General features: G+C 42.9%; 1 protein-coding gene across 1 annotated transcript in view; it reads right to left on the bottom strand.

The window, feature by feature from the left end:
• Positions 1-26620, bottom strand: part of CACNA1E (calcium voltage-gated channel subunit alpha1 E) — a 683463-nt gene that overhangs the window by 529998 nt on the left and 126845 nt on the right. The window lies entirely within an intron of this gene.

Genomic DNA, 26620 nt, shown 5'->3' with positions numbered 1-26620 from the left:
CTGAGCAAAGTGACAAATGTGAATTATGCCTTTCCACAACAGACTAATTTCTTCACACTCACACATATATATCCTCCATGCAGACACACAAGAAGTATGATCAATGGAAATATCATCAATTCTTAGTTATAGAGAGAGTAAAGTTACTCCCTCATGGGACTACATATTGCCTCTTAAAGTCAATAGCACCAGCAGCTGTTGCTCCTCTAGGTAACTTATCTGGAGGGAATACCATCTTGCAAGAAATAGGAAGAAACAGCTTTCATTCTCACCTAGTGAGTTTAGTAGGCAACCTATCCTTTTCTAATGTGGATTCAGGATGCAGCTAGATGTGCGTGGGAGGAGAGAGATTGGATTAGTGGGTGCAGTGTTGAAGGGGGAAAGTGAATCTCACATCATTTTCATAATTTGGGAACCAGCATTTATTTATTACATTTATATCCTGCCTTCCCTCTAAGAAGTCCAAGGTGGCATACATGGTTCTTCCCCTCCCCATTTTCTCCTCACATCAATCCTGTGAGGTAGATTAGACTGAGAGGCAATGCCTGACAGTGAGTGGTTGAAGGTCATCCAATGAGCTTCATGGCTGAGTGGGGATTTGATCCACCATGCTGGCTTTCCATATGGGTGTCCAATGAAAAAAAAAGCAGCTGATCCTGATCATGGATGACCCTTATCACATCTTATCCACAGACACAAATCTGTCAATAGTCTATTTACATGTTATTGAAGATACCATGGAAGAGCTCTGAAGAGTTCAGTTTCCATATTCTTAGTAGTATGGCTGCTTTAATTATTGGGAATTGGTATATCATTGTGGTTTTCTCTAAAATAGCTTGATGGTAGTATGGCTTAACCTTAATGGCTGGAAACCTCTCTGCAGCCTTTGGAAAGCCATACCCATTACAGTCTGGGGAGGAACATAAAGACAGTTTGCAACAGTTAGAATTTAGGCAGCAAGAGAAAGCCAACAGAGCAGGAGTTTTAGATAAATTAGCTAGAAATCGGAGGCAGTTTTGGCTGTGGACACTGCAAAGGTTGCTTTTGGAGAATCTCATGGGTTAGAGATAATGCAGTCTGCTTTAGGAATCTACTTGCTTCAAATATATGCTGCTTGTATATTTCTAAATAGATATTACAAAGAAAGTGTCTCTGGTGCTCTCCCTCTCTTCCTGTGCTGGGCTAGGACCCATCACGTCAGCAGAAATAGAAGCTAGCTCAAGGGAAATCAGGACCAAGGTCAGCTCACTGTGGAACTGGTATCATTATTGGACTCAGACTGGATACAGGGTAACATAGAGCAGCAAGTTTGAACCTTTGCTCCAGCAATAATCAATAGCCAATTGGGAGCTTTTATGACTGCTGCTGGTATCTTAAACTCTGCCCCCTATGAAGAAGTCTGTTGAAACCTAAAGCAGAATTCCCTAGCCCTTAAGTGCTTGCTTAAGTGCTGCCCTGGATGTTGTGCAGTAGCAGAGGGTTCTGAGAAGGGGGGGGATGATCCCATCAGACAAAGCAGATCAAGACAGTGCTAGGATCTTTCCATGGATGTCTCTGATGAGGTGAGTACTTCAGAAGCTCTTTCCAGGGGTGATTCCAACCTACAATCTTACCCTGTGTGTCATCAAAACCCTCTTCTGATGCCAGGGAGTCAGAATATTGGACCATGGGGAATTCATGGAAACAGATTCCAAAACTCTCATGTACCCAAGCCCTGCATTTTCCAAGCTGAAATATTAAGGAAGCTTTTAAAAAGTCTGTTATATATTTATCCAGGTAGATGAAAATAATGTGTTTATGTGAACAAAATATTCCTCCGGCTGGTAGCCCAACTGCGACCCTATTTGAGCAAGGAGCATCTTGCCTCAGTTATCCATGCTATGGTAACCTCTAGATTGGACTACTGTAATGCACTCTACGTGGGGCTACCTATGAAGACGGTTCGGAAACTTCAGCTAGTGCAAAATGCTGCGGCCAGAGTTCTCACTGGGACAAAGAAATTTGACCATATAACACCTGTCCTGGCGCAGCTGCACTGGCTACCGATATGTTTCCGGGCCAGATTCAAAGTGTTGGTTCTTACCTATAAAGCCCTAAACGGCATCGGACCGCAATACCTGATGGAGCGCCTCTCTCGCTATGTACCTACCCGTTCACTACGCTCGACGTCGAAGGCCCTTCTCCGGGTTCCAACCCATAAAGAGGCCCGGAGATCAACAACTAGATCTAGGGCCTTCTCGGTGGTGGCCCCCGAACTATGGAATGCCCTCCCAGACGAGATACGCCTGGCGCCTTCTCTGTTATCTTTTCGGCGCCAGGTAAAAACTTACCTTTTCGCCCAGGCTTTTTACATTTTGTAAATTTTTAAATATTTTAATTTAACATTTTAAACTTAATATGATCTTAATTTAAATCTCAATGGCAATTTTATTAATGTTTTATAATTGTACTATATATATTTTTTTTCCGCACTTGCTCATATTTTAATTGTGATTTTATTTGTTGTACACCGCCCTGAGAGCTTTCTGCTATAGGGCGGTCTAGAAATGTAATTAAATAAATAAAATAAATAAATAAATTCCTCAGCCCCTTACCATCATCCAGTAGCCAGAAAGGCTATGAGAGAAATATCCCCCAATGTTTCAAGTATCAACAGAGTTTCTTTTCAGATATATTGGCCAGACTGAACAGATAGGTCAGGATACCATCACATATTTTTATTTTATTCAGCCCACTGACCTGAGAGCTGAAGGAGGGCGGAAACTGATCCAGAGGGAGAATAACTTGCCAAAACTGCTAACTAAGATCTAATTACAGGGCAGACACATAAACCTGTGTCTTGGCTGTATTTTTTCAGGCTCTGTTGGGGGAAGGGTTCAAATTAATTGAATGCTTCTCCATCCCAAAAATCTCTCTGCATAGAAAACTAGCATGTGAGGGAGAAGAGCCCTTAGCCTAGCCTAACCCTGACAAGCCAGTTTTTCACATGTAGCTAACAATCTGTTTTCGTGAGGGAGCATTCCATGTTATGACAAACACCTCAGTGACCTCAACCTTGCAGTCTGAACTGAGACAGTAGTTTCCCATCTCAGTGAGGCCTGAGTTCATGGCTGAGTGGGAACGGAATCAATACCTCCCCCAACCAGGCCTACCACTCTTTACTGGAGCACATTTATGCCCTCATCAATGCACAGCTGATCAGAAAGCCATTCATTCTGGGCTCACAGGGGCAGAAACCGAACTGGAACTCACCCCTCTGCCCAGCCACAGCCCACCTTCACAGCTGCCTTTCCAAGCACATTCCCCCTATCTGGACCATAAACTCAGAATGGCTGAAGGACAGGAGGAAGATATGAGAGAGAAGGGGGAGAACAAGGGATGGAGATGAGGGCCAAGAGAAGGATAAAGGGCTTAGGAAAGAAAATATCAAAGAAGAAGGGACTAAGAGAAAAGAAAATGAGGCAGACCCAGTGGAGGGGGTGGGAGGAAGAATACACAAGGGGGAAGGGAAGGGGGAAGTATTCGTTCATCCATCCATTGCTTACTTGCCAAAACAGAGGCAACATGGTGAAGGAGTTACAGAGGAAACAGAGACCGGGAGCAAGGGAAAGCAGAAGGGCAAAGCCAACTACAAACATTGGAAGCTGCCTTATACTGAGTCAGACTATTGGTCCATCTACCTCAGTATTGGCTACACTGACTGGTAGCAGCTCTCCAACATTTCAGACAGGGGTGTCTTCCAGGCCTACCTGGAGTTGATGGGAACTGAACCTGGGGTCTTCTGCATGCAAAGCAGATACTCTAACCCTGAGCTACAGTCTTCCCAGGCCAAGAAGATAACTAGGGCTGGCACTTAGACCCTCTCGACATTATTTGCATCTGACTTGGCCATGGTTCCATTTGTGGGATCCTCTGCTGAGGGCTAATATCAAATCTTTATAACGAATACGTACAATATAATAAGCGTGCCAGACAAGAACCTTACATCCAGTTTGATCAAGTAGTCAAATCAGGCAACCTGGAACAAAAATATCCTAACATTTCCCAATTTGGTCACATACAGTACACAGCAGTAGTTGGTTGATCCCTCTCTGGTACCTCTCTGCTCACTGATACCCACTTTTTCCAATGTAGCAAAGTTACTTTAAGTCAGCTGCTTAAACACTGAGCATGTAAAATAAATGCAAGATGGTTTCTCAAGCAGTAGGTGGTGCTATACCTCTAGATACAAAACTTTCCCCTGCTACCTGTGTCACTTGTTTTGGTTCTTGTGTGCTGTGGGATCTCACTCCCTGACCTGAACAAATTTGCAAGGACAACATTGTTAATTACTCAGCAGTACTGTGTGTTTCTGGAAAGAAATGGGACAGAAATAATATTGTGGTATTTGTGTAAATGTAAAGGATTTTTAATTTAAAAGTGCATAAATCTAGCAGGACTTATCCAACCAATAACACAGATTTTTACCAAGGGAGTCACACAGCCAAGCGGAACCAGTCACAGGGTCCAACTGGCTTGTCACAAGGGGGCAGCAGCCCAAAGACCAGAAGGTTCCTAGTTCAAGTTGTGATACTGACCCCAGTTTGTGACTGCCAGTGGGTGGAATGCAGTCGCACCTAGTGTAGAATTCCATGTTTGAAAACAGCCAAGGCCTCAAGGTTTGAAAGGGAGTGCATACAGGACCATATGAAATGTTAGGTAATGTTAGGTAAACTAGGTCATAACAAACTAGACTGGAAGCAATAGGGATGCAAAGGAGAGAAAAGGAGAGCATATGAACTTAGGGAAAGGAGACAATGCAGATGCAGACCTGGAAAGGTGAACCCTGAAGTCGCCATGGAACCGAACCCTTTTCCTACATTACCCAGATCCTTAGGGGCTGGGTACAAGACTTTTGCAACAGGAAGAGATAATCACGCCACCATTTTGGGAGTTTCCACATTGTGTTTATAGGGATCTTAGTGCTTTCTTTAATGAGAAATAAGGACAGAAGATAGCTTGCTCTTTGCTATTGATCTTCTCTTGCAATATGTAGCTGCAGGAAAGTCTTCGATGCATCCTGAGTTACCCTCAACAATGGTGAGGCCCAGCAGGTCTGGGTCAACTGAGTGTATATCCATCAAGAACATGCCCCAGAATCCTCAGCCACATACATGGGGTTCCATGGTAGATACACAGGAATTCCCTGGCAGACAACTCAATGCAGTAAAGATTACCAGAAGTTGAAAGTCTGAAGGATGGGAGTGGGGAAGCAAAACCCTGCCACATTCCATTTTCCAAAGTGTAGAGACTGACTATACTGCCCCAAAGACCTCACAACATTTTTGGTAGAATTAAATGTCACCACTCTGAGGAGCCTTAGCAGCTAATTTGATGTCTATTTACTTTTAATCTTTCAGGCTTCCTCTCTGCACATTAACTAAAATTTAGCATGGAGAACCATGAGTCATTGCAAATAAAAATGCTCCTAACTTACAAAAAGATAAAATAAATGAAACCAAAGGAATATGTCAGTCTCACTGTCACCACAATTTTGTCTATTAGGTAATGTCTAGGGATGGTCCACTGGTGAAGAAGGGCCTTTATCACATCAGGCATTTTACACTGAGTTCCTTCAACAAAAAGGGCTTACAAGGCAGCCTATCGGTGCTCTCAGTTGCAGATCTGGAATGATGTCCCTTTGCCGTATATTCATTATGAAAAGACCTGTTTGGAGGCTTATCCTCCCTTCTTCCCCAGTAATCACTTGGAGGAGGGGGAGGAAAGAAGGCAGGTGGGCATTCCCCATCTTGAGCAGTGCAACGTGGGGAGGTTTTTAACTCCCTCTTCACCATGCTGTCATTACCAACCACAAATCAGAACACTTTAGCACTATTGGGGGGAGGTGTTATTTCATGGTTGACTCCACATGGAAATTCCTTTTTCCTTTTCCTAGAGGGCTAGCCATGTCATCTGTTTTATATCTGCAGAAAATAACAAATGGACACAAATAGGGCATCAGAAAGGGCAATATTCGAAAACCAGTGGGGCCACACTTTGACCTCCCAGGAGACTCTGAAACTGATCTTTAGGTGACCATTCTTCAAAGGGAGACTGCAATGTGAATTTGCTGAATTCCAGTACATCAAGAGGTTCAGTCCTATGACTTGTAGTTGAACTGGGTAATAGGTTTTTAGTGTACCACATGTGTCAATTGCCTTCACAAAACCATGATGCCTGTGTTCTCAACAACTGTTCTGTGAATTACCTGAGTTATACAATTATACAATTACTGTCTGCAATTCATTGCCCTCTGACCTCACTGTTTACAACCCCCTCCCCCCAAAAACGCATGCGTATATTGCTGTAACTTATGCATCTAAAGAACTGGACTGTACTCCACAAAAGCTTGTGCTGTGATAAGTTTGTTAGTCGCTAAAGTACCATATGACTATTGGTTGTTTTTTCTTTTTTTCTTTGTTGTAGTTGTTGTTGAAAGGGGGATGGGCTTTTGCTTTCATTAGTATCAGAACTTCCAATTGTTTCTAACGAATGGTGGGCTGAAATTGCCTCCCCATTTTTGCAGGGTTATCCCTTCCCTCCCCCCCTCGCTAAATGCCTGAGATTCCCCACCCCTACCATAGACAAAAGTTGTAAATCATTCTTTCCCAGAACACAGTTTAAACAGGGAGCTACAGCAACAAGCAATGATAGCACAATATAATTGCACCAGCTGCTTTCCCAGCGTGGCCAAGGGGTAATAAAGAGCCGGGGATAGAAACCAACAATCTAGCACAGCAGCAGCTTCTCTTTAAGCCAGGCAGAGCCCTGCTAAGTTCTCTCCTCCACACCAGGCATTCTAGGACATGCCAGGAAGCAGTTAAAGAACAGCTGTACCACTTGCCAAAGAATTGGCTTTTTGAGCAAATAAGAAACACCCTGAGCATCTTCAGGCTTAGCTGTCAAAACCCATAAAGGATTCATGATGCTGCCTTGTTATCTACAGGAGACAATTGGCAGAGGGGTTCTGAGAGGCACTACCACCCTCCTTATGCAAGCAACACCTTGTGTAACCACAAAAATTAACACGTTTCAGTACAATTTGCATTTCATAGTCAGATGCTGGAAAAACAGAGGGGCATCGTGAAGATCAAGGAAATGTAGCCTTATATACTCTGAACCACTTCAGATTAAATGGAGTAATGAAAGAGTTTCAGAGCCAGCCAGGGCCGACCCACACAACAAAACTGCCTCGGCAAGCTTGAAAGTTGAATGGATCATGGCCAAATTTGAAATAAGCCAATGCAACTGTGGAATTGCACCAACTTGTGCTGGCCCAATAGATGTGGCTGGAGTTGCAAGCTGGGTGTGTGGTGAAACAAACAGCCAAGATAAAATGGACCTGAAGAACTCAACTCAGCAATGCCCCTTTGAATGTGCGTGCATTGGCCATAAAAGGTGTATTTTATCGCTCACATTTTTCAGTCTGTACACATCATTTTCATTCTCTGTGCTGTGGGGGTCTAGGAGGAACTAGGAGGTTATCTGGAGGAGCCCAACTGATCATGTGGCTGTCCCAATTGGCTAGCCTCAATGTGGTGACTATGGGAGCCATTGCAAATGGGGTTCCTTAACATGTCTTATGTCATGCAGTAGTTGTAAGAATCACTGGTGAACATTACATGTAGCATTCTTGACCCCTTAGATTTACAGGCAGTTAGCTGCTGTGATTAATGACTTCATTGTATTTTATCTGTATTGTATTGTATTTTACTGAATTTTAGTTTGTACGTCGCCTAGAGTGGCTTCGGCCAGATAGGCAACACAAAAATTAAATTTTATTATTATTATTATTAGCTCCCTCAGTCAGTATTGTGGGGCAACCTGGCAAGAGGTACAAAATGGACATCAAAGGTCAGGTAATATATTTGCAATTAAAATATAGCCATTAAATTCTGTCATATTTTCTCTTCCATTTGGAACAACCAGGTTTTCAAGGTGGTAAATGAAATACTAGATAGCTCACTGGGAGCTTTTTGTTTCATGGAAGAGCTATGTAGAGCTATCTACTTCAGAAGGGAGAGAGGAATTATCAGAAGGCTTCTAGGACCCCTCCCAGATCCACTCTCTTTTCAAGGATTCACTTTCTCTTCATCTGTTTTTATGTTCATGTGGCACAGAGTGTGTACTAGGGAGTAAGGAGTATTTTATAGCATCTTATAAGGAAATAGCTTCCATAAGGTTGCAGCCCTAAACACACCTACTAGGGAGTAAGACCCCTTAAAGTCTGGCAGATGTGGCACATGTTTCTGAACTGCAGTCAGAAGTACAGTGCACTATAACCAAGGGTATTACTTTAACAGAAATACATTTCAGCACAGTGGAGAAGACTGTGATCAGTTGTGTACCTGCTCAGTCTGCTGTCTGCGTGCGAACCTCAACTCCCTTCTTTCTTAGGGTTCTTTATCTTTAAACTGGACTTGGACTATTCAAAGAGAACTCTGACTGTGCTTCAAATCGAGGGCACACACATGGCCACTCTAAATTGGACTACCTCTCCTCTAGATGGGTACGCTATTTTGATCTGACAGGAGCCTTTAATTGTTTAATTAATGCACTTCATGCAGCAGCACGCTAGCAGTTCTCCTCAGGCATACGGTCTGGGAATTACTGAATAAGAGATACCAGTCTTCTCCGCTTTTGCCTTTCTTAAGTGGCTTTGGAGCAAACATCATTAGTTGCCCAAGCACTGCAAGAACAGATTCCAGGTTAATTTATTTATTTATTTATTTATTTATTTATTTATTTATTTATTTATTTTATTACATTTTTAAACCGCCCTATAGCAACAAGCTCTCAGGGCGGTGTACAACAGTATAAAAACAAGTTAACATACAAATGAGTGTGGGTACAATAGACTATAAAAGATATATAAAACAAGATTAAGACAAAAATAGATTAAAATTAAAATTTTAATTTTAAAATGCCTGGGCAAAGAGGTAGGTCTTTACCTGGCGCCGAAAGGATAACAAAGAAGGCGCCAGGCATATCTCGTCAGGGAGGGCGTTCCATAACTCGGGGGCCACCACTGAGAAGGCCCTAGCTCTAGTTATTACTCTCCGGGCCTCCCTGTGTGTTGGAACCCAGAGAAGGGCCTTCGACGTCAGGTGCAGCGAACGGGTAGGTACATAGCGGAAGAGGCGTTCCGCTAGGTATTCCGGTCCAATGCCGTTAAGGGCTTTATAGGTAAGAACCAACACTTTGAATCTGGCCCGGAAACATATTGGTAGCCAGTGCAGCTGGGCCAGGACAGGACACCTTTAGATGTTTAGATGTTTTCATAGAGGCAGATTAATACTCTGAGTCATTCCCATCCCCAAAGATGCAAATCCAGCCTCTTTGATGAGATTTCACACATCAAAGGAAGGGTGTAGATGGACCCGGGCATAAAGTTTCACACTCTCCAGGGCAGCATTTTACAGTGTTGGTTTCCTAGGGAAGAGAGCACACTAAAGGCTTGTGACAGGGGCAGGAAACCTTTTTCAGCATGACGGCCACATTCCCTTTCAGGGGCCACATGCCATTGGTGGGTGAGGCCAGAGGCAAAAAGTGGCCACAGGAAATCACGTGAATTAGTTGTGGGGGGACTAAAGTGGGGGAAAGGACCGTAGCTCAGTGGCAGGGCATCTGCTTTGCATGCGGAAGATCCCAAGTTCAATCTCCAGCATCTCCAGATGGAGCTGGGAGAGACTCTTGGCTGACACCCTGGACAGCTGCTGCCAGTCAGTGTAGACCAGGAGTTCCCAAACTGTAGCCCATGGACCACCAGTGGCCTACAAGCTTCGTTCAGGTAGTCCACGGTGTGTCTGCGGATTCGTGGTTGAAGATGGGAGACGGCACATCCATCACTTTAAATATTCAACGTGATTATTTTTAGCTGTATTTTTGTTTCTTTTGTTTCTTATATTGTATTTTATAGCATCACCAATTGAATTCTATGGAATTCAAATGGTGATACAATAAAATACAATATATAAGAAATAAAATAGTAGTAAAATACAGTAAAAAAAAGCACACAGCTTCTACAGAATGAATTACAGTTGCTACAATAGGCAGGAAAATCATTTAAGTGATCCACCAAGACCCTCAGCAATTTTCAAGTGGTCCACGGGGGGAAATTGAGAGCCACTAGTGTAGCCAGTACTGAGCTAGATGGACCAATTGCCTGACTCAATATATGGCAGGTTCCTATATTCCTATGAACGTGCCTTCTTCTGCCTTGTACATTAGACTAGCTTCTTCACACTCACACATCCCTCCCTATCTTCCATCCAGCAAGGAAGAGGCATGATCAGAGTTCGAGGGCACATTCCAGCCAGGCAAAAAACACTCAAGACAGGTGTGAAGTAGGCTCAGGGAGGTGTGTTTTCTGAGAAGAGGGGGTGTAACTAGGGAGAGGCCTGAGATTCCTCATCCCTGGCTTATGGCCTCCCTGTAATATCTGTTAAATGCCATAGAGAAGCAAGAGGGCACCCAGGCAGACAATGCTGGGTTGAAAGTACCGTAAGTTCTCCCCAAAGCAAACAGCAAGATCTTGAAGCAAACCACCAGCTACAAAAACTCAGGCTTTTGTCGTCTCCTTCACTGGGTGATTCAAACTGCCAAATAGTTGCTCACTATCCCCACCCAAACAGGTGAGGTATGCGCAACAGCTGATAGCTACCAGCCACAAATGTTCTTCAAAGCAAACATCTTTCTAGCCACTCATGCTTATTGAAGAAAGCTAGTGACCATACAAAAGGGCTAGAGGGAAAGGCCATCTCCTCAGTTTGCCTGGCAAAAACTCTCTCTATAGGATGAGTTAATCTCTCCCTCCAGCCCCTGAGGAAGGTGTCCTATTTGGTTGCGAAGCCCCTGGTCAGCACTGTAGCAGCATTCCCAAACAACCTATTCACTGATTGGCTTGCACAAAACTTACGCAGAAGCAAGGCTATATCCGGCCTTTATTGAGCATCGGTTCTGATTTGTTTCCAGTATTCATCCCGATCTGCTTGCAGAGTGTTTCCATGTCTACCCATCAGTCATTTGTGCATCCCACACTTTCCAATGCATTTCTTCATCACTTTCCAAACTGCAAAAAGTTTGATTTTTTTTAAAGTGAATTTGTTGTGCTAGGGTGACAGACCCCTTTCATACACTTTCATTGTGCAAACCTAAAGTTTGGTATGCACTTGAATTCCTCCCACAAAATAGCCAGGAGGCACCCTATGTCAGCAAGGAAAGGGTCTATATTAAAACCAGAGAAGAAGAAGAAAAACATTATGGAATGGACAGATTAAAAAGATAGCAAAGCAGAGAGAATGTACTTACTCAAATTACCCCATCTTGCTAACCAAAATGTACCAGATCCATCTCTTGGAGGAAATGGACACACAGTAAAACTATGTTTACTGCAGTTCAAAAGAAAAATGCCACAATTTAGAAAATCAAATTTCTGGAACTTCAAGCAGAATAAACCAACACATTTGATGAATGGCTTACCTTTTGATCTAGTAATTCAGTCCAATTTGACTCTATCCAGCATCAGCACAAGTGCTAACAGCTTATGCAAAACTTTGTTTCATGCTAGATTAGGCACGTGTTCTAACTGCAAAGCAGGTAAATGTAGGGAACGTGAAATTAGTTTTGCTGGACATAAGTACTAGCGTCAGAAGTGGAACTGGAGAACAAGGTATAGGTAGTGCGATGAGATGGGTGGAGTCAAGAAGAGAAAAGTTCCTTGCCCCCCTCCTTTGCCTAGTGCTGCTAGACTGCAAACCAAGAGTTTGCTTTGTCTCTAAGACCAACCAGTTCAAGCAAATGCTGCCACAGCAGCAGCTTCTTCTGCTTATTTCTCTCAATAGGATTTTTAAAAATCTGCCCCTCCCCTTCCTGCTGTGCAGCACACTGAGAGTCCTGCTTGTCACCTCTACCTGCAAACATGAGGACTAGAACAGGGGTTCCCGAAGTGTGGTCTGCAGGCCACCAGTGGTCCATGAGCTTCATTCAGGGGGCCCGCGGTGGAATGTTTTAATTAAAAACAACTTTAGCATCTAGCACAGCATATTACAATTACTGAACAACAGGCAGAAAAATCATATCAGAAAAATATGGCCCAGCAGGCAGGGCAGTGCTTGCTTGCAATTCAAGCGATCCTGTTTTAAGCCCCTGCTTTCCAGCTAACTTCCTAGCCTAGAAGACCTTGGGCAGGTTTCTGTAAAGCAGGAGTGGGGAACCTTTGGCCCTCCAGTTGATGGACGACAGCTCCCATCAGCCCCACCAAACATGGCCAATGGCTAGGGATGATGGGAGCTATAGTACAGCAACATCTGGAGGACCAAATGCTCCCCACATGTGCTATAAAGAAACATATTTTGCCTATCACCACATAAACTGAACAGAGTCTAATACACCCAGATTGTATGGTCCTGTGGGATATCCTACAAGATATCTGGCAGCATATATTGAAGGAGCACGAAGCATGTAAATAGTCACTCACTTGGTCGCTCACCATCAGGCCCAGCCCAATCCACTAGGCACTACAGGCAATTGCTTATGGCAGTAAGATTAGCTCCTGGCTAATCAGGAAATCCTTCAAGGAGAGACAGTTTCCCTCCTTCACACCCTTGGAATGACAGGGCCTGAGATGTGGAGGCTACCAGGTGTTCTTCCCCAAATGATTTTCCTGACGGCAAAACCCTTTTTCCCACACTCCATTCAAGTGACCAGAGCAAAATGACAATTCACTTGTATGGAACAAAGGCGGCAACTAGGGGGGAAAATGTTTGAGCCGGAAAAGGCACATATATCTCCCCTCCCGCTTACAAAATAGTGCAGGTGTGAGGCAGCAAAATTCATTCTCACCTCGGGCAGCAAAATAACCTGTACTGGCTCAGCTTGTGGCATCATTTGAAGGCACATGAAGCAGCCACCTTGCTGAAGCTAAGCAGCTCTAGACGTGGTCAGCCTGCTTGGAAACCACTTGTACTATGCTGCCTTGGGTTCCATGGAGGAAAGGCAGAATATAAAGGCAAAAAAGAAGGAAAGAAATGACTCCCAGTGATCACTAGGAAAGCTTCTGAAAATTAGAAAAACATGTTGCTTATTTCATAGCTCAGTGGTAGAGCGTCTGCCTTGTGTGCAGAAGGCCCTAGGGCCAATCACTGGCATCTTGACCCCTGCCTGAAAACCTGGAGAGCCGCTGCCCATCAATGTGGACGATACTGAGCTAGATGGACCAGTAGTCTACAGCTCAGCTGTTCTGCAAGACTGCATGAACGTGCCGACTCCCAGAGAGGACTTTGCAGCTGTTCTGCTCCTTCCTGGTCCTTTTGGCCACCACATAAACCAAGCCAAGGTTTGACTTAGCCAGTGGTGGCTGGTCCACTAGGGCAATTGGGGAACTGCCCCACCAAAAACTCAGCCAGCCCCCACCCGTCTGCCTCCAATCCAATGGGTAGCCCTGGCTGACAGCTTCCTCTTCCGGAGTCTTAGTGCTGCTGTTGTAGAACTCAGCAGGCAGGAGGATAGAGGCCAAACTAGCATTAGTTGACTCAGCCTGTCATTGGCTCTGTCTCCACCTGCTGTCAGGCTCTCTGCTTTCCACCTCATCTGTCCCAATGGGCAATAGTATCAGGCACATAGGCATAATTTCATGCTCAAAGCACTTTAGAGCTGTAAGCTGGTCACCTACATTTTCAGGATGAGGCAAGGACAAGTGAAAATATGCAACAAATATTAGTCAACACAGAGAGCCTGATGTTATCTCTTTACATATTTAAAGAAATAATTATGACAATTCTTTAGCCGCCTTTTCTGGATGTTTGCACTCAAGGTAATGCACAAGTCACAAAAGGCAATCACAGTATTTATGCATTTATTATATTTATATCCCACCCTTCCTCCAAGGAACTGAAGGTAATGCATGTGATTTCCTCCTTTCTCACTATCCTCACAACAGATGTTTGTGGTAGGTTAGGGTGAGAACCATAGAGTTAGAGGGGGACTTGAAGGCCCCAGAAGTGGCTTACCGGGTGGAGCAGAGCTGCTGCACCAACAGCAGATGGGTCACTGTTGCTTACCAGGAGGGGGAGGGGAGAGAAGGTGGGAAGGTTGACATGGTGCAAATGCATTGGCAGGTGTGCCGGATTGGCTCCATCGGTGCATTTGCACTGCACCAACCTCCCTGCTGCCTCGCCCCTCCCAGTAAGCAGAGTGAGTCACTTCCCGGGAAGCTTGTATATTTGCTCCACCTCACCTGATATGCCAATTCTGATAGGCCCGCTGCTCAGATGCCCTGCCCAATTCAAGGAATCTAGAGCTACAGCATTCCTAACAGAGAGCTACTTAGCCTCTTCTTGAAGACCTCCAGTGAGGGAGAGCCCACACTCAGTGTCAGTTCCAGGTTTTGGAGGGCCCTTAGGCAAGACAGTCTCCATAGAGCCGCTGCCTCCCATCTGCCACACTGGTTAGGATCCAGTGGAGGTGTCCCTCTCTACAGCTCCTCTCAGCTCTGCTGGGCTCCACCAGCTGAGAGGTTCCCACTGCACTTGCTGAAAGTGCAGGTGGTATCCCCACTAGCTGTGGCTGGTGTAAACGCACAAAAAAAGGCTATTTCAGTGGCAGGGAAAGGGCAAAGCTGGGTCAGCCAAGGATCTACCAGACTGCAAGCCACTCCAGCCACTGGTGATGGATCCACTCTGAGTTTCTCCACTGTGCCAACTTTCACTATTAAGAAGTTTCTCTCAATGTTCAACTGAAATCTTCCCTCCTGTAACCTAGGCTAGTCCTGCCCTTTGGGCAGCCCTTGTTAGGTGAGGCAGCCACGTTTCTAGGTGGGGCATTAGTGGGAAAGAGGCATATAGCGCCAGCCAATCCCCCCCCAACAATGATGGAAAGGATGTGAGGGCCAGGCCAGGGGAAGAGAAAGGCAGTGACCTTCCCCCTCACCCCTCCTCCATCCAGAGAGAGTGTGTCAACTTACATGAATAAAGTTTAATCTGTTGAATTATCTCACCCTTTTTTGAGAGATCCCCAGGAATACCAGACTCAAAAGCTTGATTTTTCCTATTCCTACAGTCCTCTTTCACGTGCTGTCTGCCCCTGTGTTCTGATTCTTCATGAACTGAACTGCTTTAGTAATGAGAGTGAGCTCCTGAGCTTGGCTTTGATGTTGCATTAGGTATCTCAGTTTTAGATTCCACCTGAAAAACAAAGTTGTCCATACTACAAATTTAGGGAAGGGTAGAAAGAACATAAATACTACAGGGTGTGTTTGTAAACTCCTCGAGAGTCCCTCCTTGCTCCTGGCTTTCAGATTTTCCTTCCTGTTGGACAATCAGGAAAAAACATTTAACTGGCCCCTATATAAAGGATGAACTAAGCAATTGGAAACTAAATGTGGACGGCAAATGGATTTTTTTAATTGGTTGCTGGGTTGATTTTTCTGCCCAGAAACCCTGAAAAGGCCTCATGCTGAGCTACACATACTGGGAAAATCAGAAATTAGGCCTGAGTTACAGCCTAGGTGTTTAGTTAGCCAACGAGCTAACTGTACTGCACACAGCAATATTTCTATTCCTCTAGGTCTGTTTTCATTCTTTTGCCATCAAGTATTCAAGAAAAAGAACAAAATCAGCCAATATGATTGTGAGTATAGTGAGTGCTTTAAAAGAGTAAAGGGTAGCCATTTTTTCAGATCACTTTAAGTTATCTCTTTATTTCACGCTTTAGCGATAAGCACCCAATCCTACTCTACTCATTATAATGACTGCAGAATAAACAAACTCTTACTTCTTACTGCAGGCAAACAAGCATGCTTCTTTACTGCTGGCTAGGTAGATAGCACAACTGAAAATGAAAATGAAAAGCAGAGCAAAGGAAAGTCCAAGGGGTGGAGTCTAACTTTAGCCCATAATACAAAGTTCTAATATTCAACTCTTCAGGGGGTCACATTACTTTGTTGTTGTTGTTGTTATGTGCCTCCAAGTCGACTATGACGTATGGTGACCCTATGAATCAGCAACCTCCAAGAGCATCTGCTATGAACCACCCTGTTCAGATCTTACAAGTTCAGGTCTGTGGCTTCCTTTATGGAATCAATCCATCTCTTTGGCCTTCCTCTTTTTCTACTCCCTGCTGTTTTTCCCAGCATTATTATCTTTTCTAAAGAATCATGTCTTCTCATTATGTGTCCAAACTATGATAATCTCAGTTTCATCATTTTAGCTTCTAGTGATAGTTCTGGTTTAATTTGTTCTAACACCCAATTATTGGTCTTTTTCACAGTCCATGGTATGCGCAAAGCTCTCTTCCAACACCACATTTCAAATGAGTGGAATTTTCTCTTATCAGCTTTTTTCACTGTCCAACTTTCACATCTATACATAGAGATCGGAAATACCATGGTCTGAATGATCCTGACTTTAGTGTTCAGTGATACATCTTTGCGTTTGAGGACCTTTTCTAGTTCTCTCACAGCTGCCCTCCCCAGTCCTAGCCTTCCTTTGATTTCTTGACTATTGTCTCCATTTTGGTTAATGACTGTGCCAAGGTATTGATAATCCTTGACAAGTTCAATGTCCTCATTGTCAACTGTAAAGTTACCTAAATCTTCTGTTGTCATTACTTTAGTCTTTTTGACATTCAGCTGTAGTCCTGCTTTTGTGCTTTCCTCATTAACTTTCAACGGCATTCGTTTCAAATCATTACTGGTTTCTGCTAGTAGTATGGTATCATCTGCGTATCTTAAATTATTGATATTTCTCCAATTTTCACACCTCCTTCATCTTGGTCCAATCCTGCTTTCCGTATGATATGTTCTGCGTATAGATTAAATAAATAGGGTGATAAAATACACCCCTGTCTCACATCCTTTCTGATGGGGAACCAATCAGTTTCTCCATATTTTGTCCTTACAGTAGCCTCTTGTCCAGAGTATAGGTTGCGCATAAGGACAATCAGATGCTGTGGCACCCCCATTTCTTTTAAAGCATTCCATAGTTTTTGATGATCTACGCAGTCAAAGGCTTTGCTGTAATCTATAAAGCACAGGGTGATTTCCTTCTGAAATTCCTTGCTCCGTTCCATTATTATGTTTGCGATGTGATCTCTGGTGCCTCTTCCCTTTCTAAATCTAGCTTGGATATCTGGCATTTCTCGCTCCATATATGGTAAGAGCCTTTGTTGTAGAATCTTGAGCATTACTTTACTTGCACGGGATATTAAAGCAATAGTTCGATAATTACTGCATTCTCTGGGATCCCCTTTCTTTGGAATTGAGATGTATATGGAACGTTTCCAGTCTGTGGGCCACTGTTTAGTTTTCCGTATTTCTTGGCAGATTTTTGTCAAAATTTGCACAGATTAAGTCTCAGTAGTTTGTAGCAACTCTATTGGTATGACATCTGTTCCTGGTGATTTGTTTCTTCCAAGTATTTGAAGAGCAGCTTTCACCTCACATTCTAAAATTTCTGGTTCTTCATCATATGGTTCCTCCGTGAACGAATCTGTCATCCTTGCATCTCTTTTATAGAGTTCTTCAGTGTATTGTTTCCATCTTCTTTTTATTTCATCTTGGTCAGTCAGTGTGTTTCCCTGTTGATTATTCAACATCCCTACTCTTGGTTTAAATTTGCCTTTCATTTCTCTAATCTTTTGCAATAGGGCTCTTGTTCTACCCTTTTTGTTGTCTTCTTCTATTTCTGTACAGTAACTATTGTAATAGTTCTCTTTGTCCCTACGTACTAGTCACTGTATTGTTGCATTTAGGGTTCTGACTGTGTTTCTATCTCCTTTTGCTTTTGCTTTCCTTCTCTCTTTAACCATTTGAAGAGTTTCTTCAGTCATCCATTGAGGTCTTTCTCTCTTTTTAACAAGAGGTATTGTTTTTTTGCATTCTTCCCTGATAACGTATCTGACTTCATTCCATAGTTCTCTGTCAGCTAAGTTTAAAGCCTCAAACCTGTTCCTTATTTAATCTTTATATGCTTCTAGGATGTTATTTAAATTGTATTTTGGCATTATGATTGCTTTGTTGGTCTTCTTTAGCTTTACTCTGATTTTCGATATTACCAGTTCATTATCTGTACCGCAGTCTGCTCCTGGTCTTGTTTTCGCAGAAAGTATGGAACTTCTCCATCTTCTGCTACCAATTATATAATCAATTTGATTCCTATATTGACCATTTGGTGATGTCCATGTCTACAGTCGTCTTTTCGGTTGCTCAAAAAATGTGTTTGCAAGAAACAAATTATTGGCTTCACAGAATTCAGTAAGTCTTTCTCCTGCTTCATTTCTATCTCCTAGGCCCCATTTCCCCACAATTCCTCTGTTCTCTCTGTTCCCTATTTTTGCATTCCAATCCCCCAAGATTATCAGCACATCTTGTTTTGGTGTGTGATCAATTTCTTCCTATACATCTGCGTAAAATCTCTCCAATTCCTCTTCTTCTGCGTTTGCTGTTGGAGCATAGACTTGGATTATGGTTATGTTGATAGGTTTCCCATTTAATCTGATTGATATAACTCACTCAGACCTTGCGTTGTAGCTCCTAATTGCTTTTGCTACTTCACGTCTCACTATTAAAGCAACCCCATTTCTTCTTAATTTCTCATTTCCTGCATAAAATATTTTGTAGTTGTCTGATTGGAAATGTCCCATTCCCATCCATTTTAGTTTGCTCACACCAAGTATTGTAATGTTGTGTTCCATTTCTTGCTTGACAATTGCTAGCTTTCCCTGGTTCATGCTTCTCACATTCCATGTTCCTATTGTGTGTGTCGTACAACTCTGGACTCTACTTTTGCATCTGTGCGCATCAGCCTCTGGGCTTCCTTTTGGCTTTGACCCAGCTGCGTCATTAGTCACAGCGCTACTCGTACTTGTCCTTTGTTCTTCCCCAGTAGCTCGGTGAGTGCCTTCTGACCTGGGGGTCTCATCTTCCAGCACTATCTCTTGTTACATTTTGGATACTCTGTTCATAGGGTTTTCATGGTAAGAGATATTCAGAGGTGGTTTCATTGCCTTCCTCTGAGTTTGGATGCATCTTAGTGTCGTGTCTCAGCTTTGACCATTCTGCCTTGGGTGTCCCTGCTAGGAGTCTAGCCTCTTAGTCTAGACTCCTGACGGCATTGCTCTTCAACACTCTCAAACCCCATCACCATGTTAAGGTGTGCATCCTAGAGGGGGCACATTACTTTACAAGCTGTTTTTTTCAGGATCATTTCAGTAATCATAAAGTAGTAGCGATAATGAAAAATCCACCCTTAGTCCAGGAAAGTGAGCAGACTTTGGGGGGCTCTTCCAGATGAGGCTTTTGTTGTGCATTCACCCTGCATTATTCAATGAATTTTTCAGAGGGTCCTATTCTTAAATTGCGACTGATTTTAAGACAAGCTATCATTCTTTCAATGGAGATTGTCATTGTCTGTCATGTCACAAATTAAAAAGAAGAAAATTTCCCAAAACAAATCCTGGGGTGTGTGTGAAGCACAGCTCTAGGGGGGCAGCATGCCCATTTCCTGCCCCTCCCCATCAACAGACCTGCCTCTGGGACAGCAGAGAGCAAATCTTTGAAGAATAGTCTTCTGTGGGACTATTCTTCAGGTATTTACTATACTGTTCCCTCTCTAGCCTAACACATCCACGGCCTTCAACTTTTCTTCATTCATAGACTTGCTTTTCATAAGCGAGACCATCTTCATAAGTCTCCTCTGAACCTGTTCCAGAGATAGTAACTGGCCTAAGGTCACCTAGTGAGTTTGATGGCAATGTAGGGATTTGGACCTGTTTCTCCCCAGGCCTAGTCTGATGCTCTAATCACTACACCACCCTGGCATGAAAAGAGCAAAAACAACATAAGTACCTATAACAGAAACTTTATGAACATTACAAAGCTGTTTTAAATGGAGTCATCTAGCCCAGCACTCTGTATTTAGGTTATATCTTCACCATACATTTAAAGCATTTATATCACTTAAACAATCATAGCTTCCCTCAAAGAATCCTGGGAAGTGTAGTTTGGGAAGTACTGAGTTGTTAGGAGACCCCTATTCCCTTCATATAGCTACAATTCTCAGAGTTCTCTGGAAAGAGGGACTGACTCTTAAACCACTCTGAGAACTGCAGTTCTGTGAGGAGAATAGGGGTCTCCTGCTGAAAGTTATTAGTTCAGCAACCTTAAACTACAGTTCCCAGAATTATTTAAGGAGAATCATGACTGTTAAAGTAGTATAAGAATGCTTTAAATGTATGGTGCAGATGTGACCCTAGATCTCTCCTGGTCTTGTTGTTCAAGATGCATTAACTGGGGGTGTCAGGTTCTGAATATGGGGACCTCTGCATGTAAATACTCTATCACTGTACTTTACTAGATTACACTTTCCATTAGCTTTCACCAACCAGGTGCCCTCCAGATGTTTTGGAGTTTAACTCCCATCAGCCCCAGTCACCTATGTGCATTTGTGTTTGAGGCTAGCAATGGCATTCTCAAACCGTGTTCACTGTTCTTAAAATGTTACATCTGCCTTCATCCTCAGAATCCCAGACCCTGTCTTCTGCCACTCCATAATTTCTGCTTGTCTCTCAGCTGTCTAAATCACTTCACTTTCCTACCGTATCTTAGGCCAGGTAATTATCAAGGCAGCTAATATATTTTTCTGCTATTTGAGCAAACAGCACATTAGTCACTGGGTCACAGACAGGTGAGAGGAAAAGGAAGACCTCATTTAATGGTACAGAACAAGAAGGAAAAGAGCTCAAAAGGGTAAGACAGATAAGAATGAATTAAGTCCAATAGGTCCCTACAAACTAAGTGGGCCAAGCAGGGCTGATTGACAAAGAACGGCTTTGCTGGACTTATCTTAATTTTCTGAGTTGTAAATTACCCTGTTGTATCTGGGCTTCCTAGGGAAGCTCCAACAGCAGGCAAGCTCACAGCAGAAAGTGCACAGCTACTTGACAATGCAATGCTTTATTTACATTTCACAACAAACAGAAGCAAAGGCCGTGTGGCAGACAGCTGCCATGTCTAGAGGTAAGAGATCAGATTGGACTAAACTAAGTAGTTTCAGCTGGAAAAACAAAACAAATTTTGTATATTTCTCAGATGAAGATAGGGATGCTAAGGATCACTGCTAGAGTGTTCCTCCCCTACTCCTTGTACCACACTAGTATGTACACCTGGGGCCAAAGAGATACTTTTTTAGTCTAGTCTGGAGAAGCTGGGAACTAGGAAGACACACAGAGAGGCCTGCTCTCTGCACCGTGGCTTTGGTGTGCCTCCCTACAAGCCTGATGAAAAGCAAGATCTATTGGACTGTTAAATCTATGAACCCCTCCATTTTAAGCTCAGGTTGTGCATATGTGTAAATAAACCATATTTCATAAAGACACCACAGTCTCCACTGACCTTCTTTCCAAGGAAACCAAACCCTGGGTAACAGCTGGCACCCCTGGAAGTTTCACACTACTCAGAGATTGGGGCAATGCCCAGCAATATGATAGTCAATGCACATTCAGTGGCATATCTCAGTGGTTTTCAAACCTTCTACCTTCAAAGAAGACTTTTCAGATTGATGTTAATCCCAATAAATTCTGCATGTTTGCCACAGAATCCTTGCAGATTCTAGAGTATACTCAGTTTACATGAGTTAGTACCCATTATGAACAAAGAAGTTGCTCTAGAACAATTCTGTTCCAGGTGATGCCTCCAGTAGAAAGAGGGTTCTGGTTCAAGTGTGAAGTTCATGGTAAGAATTAAGGTTTCCACAAATATAGTCAAGTAAAGCAAAACAAGTACAAGCAGGTCCATGTTCAGGCCAGGCCAGGGTTCAGGATGGCCAGCTCCATGTGACATTCAAGTTGGAGCCATTTTAAAATGTTGGTTCAGGAACAAATAATCGGCCCAGACTGAGCCTTAAATACTGCTGCAGCTCAGTCTTGGTAATCAGTGCCATCTCCAGCAAGAGGAGACTCTTTAAAGGTTCAACAGCCATTGACTCCTAGGGCATGGGAGAGATGATGATTCCCCTGGAGCTTCCAGACTGGACTCCTCAGTAGCTGGAGAGTTGCTGGCATAGTGGACTCCTCCTGCAGCAGATCTTCTGGGGAATTGGGGGCTCCTGATGCCAGGTCTGATGGCAATTTCCTCTCACTCTTTGCCTGTTCCTCCAAAACCATGGTGTCAACCCCAAGGAAGAAGACCCCGGGTCATGACAGAACAAAACAAATGTGGCTGCACATTTTCGAGGAAGATCACTAGTGCTGGACAAGCCATCTTAGCTGTTCATTTCACTGAGGAATCCTTGATAGGCTTCCAAACTTCGCCAGAGACATGTACAACCACTAGCACACTACTGTAAATTACAGTATTTGCTGACTGGTATGCAATAGCATTTAACACTAAATCATATCTGAAGTTTACATTCTGTAGCATTTACTTGACAGCATTTGATAGATAACATGCGGGGGTAAATGGTAATTCAGTTCATTTTTATTTGTCTTGGACATAAACCATAACACAGAGGTAATTAACATTTGACAATTGGCAGGTTAGGTCATATTTGAAACCTGCCAGTGTTGAAACAGTCAAGATAAAACTGTAACAAGTCTAATGCATTCAAATTTTAAATTGTGGGATATCAAATTGCAAATGTGCCTTGATATTTCTCAGTGAAAAAATATTTGACAAGCAAAATGGGAAAATTTGCCAGTCTTTGAATACTTACAATTTTTTGTTTCAGGTCTGAAGCTGACTGAGGCTACAGCTGTGTATACTTACTGTTAAGTGTCCTATTGAACTCAATGGGATTTACTTCATACGACTGTGCTGTGAAAGTGTTCCCATTGATACAGCATGAAGAATGCTTAATAGAATCTTAGAACTTGCAGCGGAGAATCTTTGGATTCACATTGTATATGAGTTTTTAGCTGCAACCCAGAAACCACACATGAAGGCTTACTATCTGCACAAGCATTGTGGGGAATATGGAAGACAACCTATTTTGTGGCACTGGCATTTTGTGTTTAGACAACATACAATGCAATTCTATGCATGCTTATTCAGAAGCACCCTACAAGTAAGTGTTTAGTTTTGTAACTTGTATAATCAAGTTAACTGTAGCTTATCTCAAGTGACAGAATTTAAAAGCAAAGAAGGTGTTTGTTCTTTCGGTTAAATAAAATGTATACTAGAAAAACATGAATTGTCCCACAGTGTGTTACTCCACTTATGAATACAAAAGAACTCGCAAGCTGCACTGCATGAAACCCTGCCTTATTGTCCATGGCACTAAAGTCAGGATGCATCCATGCACTACTCAGACTTAAGCTCAACAGATTTGAAGAACAGGGCTGAAACCAAAAGACTGGCAGCTCTTTTGCATGCGTGTGTATGCTAAACTGTGAAAATGAAAGTACAAAATATCCCCCAAAGGCACAGCAGGGACAAACAGAGAACATGCCGAACGAGGAGCAGATCTCAGAAGACAAGAGTGGCCGTAGTAAAATTAGGACTATTGGCACATATGCATGTTGATTTCTTGCAGCTGTGGACCTGCCAAACCTCAAGAAGAACCCAAGAGCTTAGGTTTCTTCCCCTGGTCCTGAAGCCCCCATTACCTGACATGATTAAAATGAAGTCAGAAAATAAAGGAAAGTATTTTAGTATTTATCAAATTATATTAAATGCAAAACCACTGAAATCTTCATATTGTCCTGCTTTATGTTGAACTGTGGTTTTAAACTCTCTGCAGTTTGAGCTAGGAATCTTTTGGAAGATCCGGTTGCATTGAGCATAGATCTGAGCTATCTAGCAGCTCTGATTCAGCAGTTTTTTCTTATTTATTTAGAGTAGCCAAGATCTTGAAAAGAACATTGCTATCACCAAACAGCTCAAGTTCTGAGAGGTTCATCAAGGTCCAAGAGTAAATTAGAGTGGCATTAGAGAAGGGACTACTTTCTGTTGAAGAAGTCATGCTTTGCATGTAAAAAGGTCTCAGATTCAATCTCTTGCATCTCCAGGTAGTGTTGGGAAAGACCCCTGTCTGACACCCTGGAGTGCGGCTGCCAGTTAGTACAGATGATGATGAGCTACATGGACAATACTGAACTACATGAGCTAGACATTCTCTCAATTTTATTTACTTATTTATTCGCCTTTCTAACATGTATGTCCTCATTATATAACCCAAAGTGGTGTATGTACAGCAAGATAGCTGCCTGTGTTCGACTAAGGTAAGACTGTGTGCTACTAGCTGGAAGTCCCAGAATCAAATCTCAGTTTAGCCTTCTATTCCCTGGACAGCCTTAGGAGTGGGGAGCCTCAGGCCTGGAGGTGGCCCTCTAGGCATCTCTAGCTGGTCCTCAAGACTTTCCCCAGGCCACATCCAGCAGAGGTTAGTCCACTTGGGCTAACTGGGGCACAGCCCTTCCAATGAGAATATCAAGCAATTTTTTAAAAAAATCCCCCAAAATCTCAAAGCTACACACTCTTTCCTGTTCCACATACATTTTACAATTTCTTGAATTTACAGAGGCTTGAGAAGGCATTTCTGTCAATCTCTTATTTATTATTTACTTATTTATTGCATTTATATACCGCCCCATAGTCAAAGCTCTCTGGGTGGTTTACAGCAATTAAAAACATTAAAAACAAATACACAAATTTTAAGACACAAAACACAATTTAAAATTTCTTTAAAACAATTTTAAAACACATGCTAAAATGCCTGGGAGAAGAGGAAGGTCTTGACCTGGCAGCGAATAACAGTGTTGGCACCAAGCGCATCTCTTGTTCTCTGGCCAATCAGCTCCCTGCATCACTTGATGAACCCTAATCCAAAAGTGTACCTATGGCTAAGACGTCCTTCCCTGGACTTCATTCATTCATTCATTCGTTGGTGATCACTCATGGCTGAGTAAGATTGTCTTCCAAGATAAGGTCTTTAACAGTGGGTCCATAAGTGACTGTGGAGGCCAATTCTGGATCCACACAGCCTCCCACAGTGAGGACATAGGTTTCCAGATGGAAGATGGTTGTGATGAGGATTTGTTTGATATGCCTTCTGCTTAGCTCGTTTGTCCCGTTCACCCTGTATTCGTGCGTCTTCAAAATCCACAGCACCTTTGATAATAGCCGACCTCCATTTGGGACGTTCATGGACCAAGACTTCCCAGTTCTCAATGCTCATGTTACATTTTTTTAGGTTCATTTTAAGAACATCTTTAAACCTCTTTTGCTGTCCACCGATATTCTGTTTTCCATCCTTAAATTGGGAGTAAAGTGGCTGCTTTGGTAGATGGTGATCAGGCATTTGAACAACATGGCCAGTCCAGCAAAGTTGATGTTGAAGGATCATTGTTTCAACACTGGTAGTATTTGCTTCTTCCAAAATGCTAACATTAGTCTGTCTGTCTTCCCAAGTAATTTGCAGAATTTTCCAGAGGCAGCACTGGTGGAATCTTTCAAGAAGTTAAGTGTGGCGTTTATAAATGGTCCATGTTTCACAGGTGTACAGTAAGGTCGGTAGTACAATGGGTTTATAAATAAGCATTTTGGTCTCCCTGCAAATATCCCAATCCTCAAACACTCTACTCTTCATTCAGGAGAATGCGGCACTCACAGAGCTCAGACACTGTTGAATTTCAGCATCTATGTCAGCTTTTACAGAGAGATGGCTGCCAAGAGGGGAAGTGATCAACGTTCTCCAGCGTCACACCATTAAGCTGGACTGATGGTGCTACAGAGGGACTAGTTCGCATCTGTTGATGAAGCACTTTGGATTTTTTAAATATTAAGTGAGAGCTCAAGCTTTCCATATGCTTCTGCAAAGACATTCAGGATAGTTTGAAGATCTCTGAATGTGCAGAGACTACATTATCATTGACATATTGAAGTTCTATGACAGAGGTTGACAATACCTTACTTTTTGCTTTTAGCCTACTGAGATTAAAAACCTTTCCATCTGTTCGATATATGATTTCCACACCAGTAGGAAGCTTCCCCTCAATAAGGTGTAGAATCATAGCAATGAAGATAGCAAATAAGGTTGGAGCAATGATGCATCCCTGTTTTGCATCTGATCCGATTTGAATGGATCGCTCTAAAAGCCATTGTTATCCAAAATTGTCGCTGTCATGTTGTCATGAAGGAGTCGCAAAATATTCACAAATTTATCAGGGCATCCAGTTTTCAGAAGGATGGTCCAGAGAGTGGTTCGATTCACAGTATCAAAGGCCTTAGTCAGATCAATAAATGCCATATATAAAGGTCGATTCTGCTCCCGGCATTTTTCTTCAAGCTGTCGTGCGGTGAAGATCATGTCCACTGTCCCCCTGGAAGGGTGGAAAGCATTTTGAGATTCGGGGAGGACATCCTCTGAGATCGGTAGGAGGCGATTTGCAAGGATCCTTGCAAGGATTTTACCTGCGGCAGCAAGAAGAGAGATGCCTCAATAGTTCCCGCAATCTGTTCTATCTCCCTTCTTAAGAAGAGTGATAATTATGGCATCCCTAAAGTCTTCTGGGATCTCCTCCCTCATCCAGATTTTTTTGATGAGTTTATGAAGTTGTTGTGTAAGTTCAGGCCCACCTTCTTTAAATA

The sequence above is a fragment of the Rhineura floridana genome, chromosome 6, assembly GCF_030035675.1.
Source record: "Rhineura floridana isolate rRhiFlo1 chromosome 6, rRhiFlo1.hap2, whole genome shotgun sequence".
Lineage (NCBI taxonomy): Eukaryota > Metazoa > Chordata > Lepidosauria > Squamata > Rhineuridae > Rhineura > Rhineura floridana.
The sequence above is the reverse complement of the archived record's forward strand: the minus strand, read 5'-3'. Positions and strand labels throughout refer to the sequence as shown.